At 40.2% G+C, this 3,996-nt stretch overlaps 1 protein-coding gene across 1 annotated transcript in view; it reads left to right on the top strand.

Annotated features, from left to right (window-relative positions):
• Nucleotides 1–3,398: 3,398 nt before the first annotated feature.
• The window catches only part of SLC16A9 (solute carrier family 16 member 9), a 23,075-nt gene continuing 22,477 nt past the window's right edge, over nt 3,399–3,996 (top strand). The window contains exon 1 of the mRNA XM_076339309.1: nt 3,399–3,421. The gene's annotated coding sequence lies outside the window, so the exon portion shown is untranslated. The remainder of the gene's footprint in view (nt 3,422–3,996) is intronic.

Below are 3,996 nucleotides of genomic sequence, written 5' to 3'. Positions count from 1 at the left end.
TACACTCTTATCAAATGTGCTTCATGCTGCCAGCACTTATTTGTCATTTCATGTGTGCTATTGTATTTTAGTTGAAGTATATGTGATTTTTAAAATAGCCTTAAATTATTGTGATTTTCCTTAATGTTCTGATACATAAAACATCATTTAATGAACCCAAATAATTCCTTTATCAATTTAGAGAATGCAAATATATGTGGCAGATTCAGAAGATTACATTATGTAAAAATTGTCATAGTTCCCTAGTTTGTTACAACAAACTTTTACTGAGCAAGTTTACTTCTGAAATCTTCAAAAAAACATTCCTTGCAACTACATTAGTTGATTGCGTTGCATAGCAAGAGTATTTAAGTGAGCAGCAAGATAAAATTACTTTTCTTAGGTAACTTTTTCCTATAATCTTTCCATGTCCTCATTAGGTATATGGGTAGTGTAAGAATAAAGAAAACCTTTCAGTCGTGTAAAAGTAAAAAAAGAGATTACAGATTATAATTTTTCAACCTAAATGACTGCTATGTTACTTTTGTTACGAGTTTTGCAGAAGGTTTGCACGTGATGTTTATTTTGCACTTACATATAGATTTGAAGACTAACATAGAAAACTAATTTACAAATCAGCATTTGGAAGTACACAGCTGAACAGTTTGTTAGACTGTGGTTAGGCTGGTGATACAGTTCATCTGAACACCTACTTCAGCTCTTGCTCGTGTTACGGGACCTCTTCAGAAGACGGTGCTGTGGGCGCATTGCATTGCGTGTTGGCAGTGACAGACTGGGTGGGGGGAGATGGTACTGCCACTAGATCTGCATCTCCCCAAATAACCTAGGCTAAGTTCCCTGTCAGCATAGCCCTGACGACACCGGGGGCGGGGGTAGTACTTTATTGGCATCTCAGGGGAAATCTGTATTCTTTGCAGCTTAAGCCATCTTATTACCTTTCACACAAATCTGAGAGAAGGTATAATGACTCTGCTTAATGTGGTCAAACAGCACTTGACAAGCCTTCCTCTTTCTGCCTCTCACATGAAGGGTTAAATTATAACTACTGAAGTATTGCCTTTTAAGGCTGCTGAAGACAAATGAGTGTCCTTTAGACTCTGTAAGTGCACAGATATTTAATACATCTGCTTAAAATTAAACTCTAGTCAAACTACTGATTGCTTTCCTCACCTTTTTTCCCCTTCAATCATTAATGGACATTTTCCACAAGCAAGTTAACAAAACACCTAGGAAGGCACTTTGGACATATTAGCTTGGCCCTATCATTCCAGAGTCTCTCCTCCTACGCAGATTGTGTAAAAACTGCAAATGTACAAAAGGATGCTTCTTAATCTGGACCACAGGTTACAGGACAATAGTTGATCAAATATTTAGAATTGTTTTACGTTTTGAGATATTCCTCCATTGCAGATTATGTAGCTTCTAGGTTTTTTTTTTAACAAACAAACAAAAAAAAAACCCAACCAAACCAAACCCCAAAACCAAAAAACTCCCAAACATTCCCCCTGCCCCTCCTTTTACCCAGGATGATAATTCCTTTTTGGTCAGTTTTGGGGTGTTCAGCACACCAGATGCATTCCTTGCTGGGAAGGAACCCATTCCAGCATGGCCGTATGAATACCCTCTAAATTTCCTCTCTGTACCCCCAGGAGCTGCTGCTGCTGCACAGTCTGCAGAGTAGAGAACGTTTCTAGATCATCTGTACGCCAATATTGCATGAATTGCACATCCTGCAACTGTGGCTCATCAAAAATAAGGTTACTTTTTAACTGGGTGCTGCTCTCATGCCTGGCCATGCTATGTAAGTACCTTTATCCTTTGGATTCTTAAACCCCAGAGGCTGGGGGAGGGAGGGTTTTGTAGGCATTATTCAAAGTTTCCCTTCATTTTCTATTTTAAAGTGAAGGTTTAAGAATTCTTCTGGTGATGTGTGGGACAAAACCATGGTGATGAAAGGTGTGGCTATGGCACCGTTATTATAATTCACTTGCCTTTAAAGGCCCTGTAGGAAGGGTTTCTGAAGTGAAGAAATGGGAAGATTAATGAGTGATTTGAAATCTAAGCCAAATGGCAGTTGCCAAAATACTGTAGGCTGAGTGAGCAGAAACCTAGAGTTGGAGGGAGCTGCGTTGCTTGTTATGAAACCAGGGACAAAGGAGACATGGAGGAGGGACTCTTTCCTCTAGCCTTTTGTTTCTGTGGCTTGTTTTCACAGGTTTGTCTTTCACCAGCAAGGTTGCCCTATCAAAACTATGGTATGCGCTTGACTGGCATGTTCATATGAAAAGCGGAGTTAATTAAAAGTGGAGGACTTGTCATCAGGAGGGCATCCAGAGAAGTTAAAGGAAAGCAATTAGGATCAATATGTATTCATTTAAAGTGTATTTTAATTCTCAAGTGGGGTTTCTCATTCAGGTCCAAAGCTGCCTGTGATCTAAAGCCAGTTTGCATCTGACTAGGACTGCTTCTTCTGCATAAAGATCCAGTGTATCTCAGTGTATGCTGTAACTGATATGCCTTAACGCTTCTGAATGTTCCTGTATAGATAAACCAGTATGAACTCCAAGCTTGTTGTACGCAGTAGTCTAATGACTACTTGTGAATACACGAATATTCTTCTTCACTGTTTTTTCAGATGCTCATAGCCAGTTTTGCTAGAGTGAAACGTCCTGTGCTTAATTTTAGCCCACAACATTGCTTTTTAAGCTTCTGTAGAATTCAAAAAGCAAAACGCTTATATCAAGCAGTGTAATGGGAACTGCAGCTTTATATGCACTTGTATGTAAAAAGGTTTTTATCGTATTTATTAGTTTTGCATTGAAGTGTAGGAAACGGCACATCTTGAACGGTTGTTTCAGAATTGTTATTTTCCAGCCATCTCTTGTGTGGCTATGGAAAGATTTCAGTTAGCCTTCCGATTTCAGCCTGTGTCCTGGAGCCTAAGAAATGATCAAAGTAAACAGGGGCTGTTTACTGTCTTGGCAGCTGTCTTCAGTCATTTCTTGTTTCGGCAACCCAGTGCATTTGTGTTCCCAAAATGCTACGCTCTTCCAGAGAAATCCCTGTTGGTATACCAAGCTAGCCTTGCTTTTCCTAATATCTAAAGCAATATCTTTTGATGGAGTTTAAGCTTACTTACCTCTTTTCTGCATACACATTAGACAACTAACTATTCATTCCTTTCTCTTTGCAATAACTCCTTATAGTTCTTGAAGAATGTTATTATCTTTCCCCTCTGCCTTCTCTCTAGGTTAAATGCCATTTATTTCAGTTCTCCTCCCTGGACCAGTTTTCTAGAGCTCTGATAGTTCCTGTTCTCTTTTTTTCTTTTCTTTTCAGTTGGCTGCCCTTTCTGACATGAGATACCCAAAATTGAACCGTATGTCAGCTGAGGCCTTCTCGCTTCAGAGATGTCTTAAAAGTGAGTCTTGAGTTTGTATCATTCTTCTAGCAGTCCTTCCAGTAGCAAGTATTCATTTTAGTATTTGCTCGAACACTGTGAGGTGGATCTAGGCACTTTAAAAGATACTTGAAGTTCATGAACCTTTGTAAATACTGCATGGAGGAGTAAATCTGGACTGCAGGTCTGAAAGGGGAGTTATGCCATACCTGTAGGAACTGCACAGGCTGTAAGTGTCTAAGATTGGTTCAGAATTTCAGCTCTAGGAATATTTGAGCTCTCAGAATTTCACTCAACTCTGGTAATGTTTGTATTTCTACCTGCAGCTTGTGTGGGTACCCGAGGTGACCTAATTGGGTAGAGATAGCAGCAGAGCTGTCACACTGAACACACAGCCATGGGTAGAGCCTGATACTTGCTGAGTATTCAGTCAGCTTCTGCAACAGATTTTGCAGTCTGGAGGGTGAACGTTGCAGACGGCTGAACTTTTGTGAGTTCACAGCTACCTTGTCACGTCTAACAGCGCTGTACGTGCCATGCACATGGATCTGGGCTAGGGCTCTAATGAGACCGCCTCTAAAGGCAGGGGCCACGCT

This window comes from Aptenodytes patagonicus, chromosome 5 (assembly GCF_965638725.1).
Source record: "Aptenodytes patagonicus chromosome 5, bAptPat1.pri.cur, whole genome shotgun sequence".
In the NCBI taxonomy this organism is placed as follows: Eukaryota; Metazoa; Chordata; class Aves; order Sphenisciformes; family Spheniscidae; genus Aptenodytes; species Aptenodytes patagonicus.
This window is presented reverse-complemented; position numbering and strand designations above follow the sequence as displayed.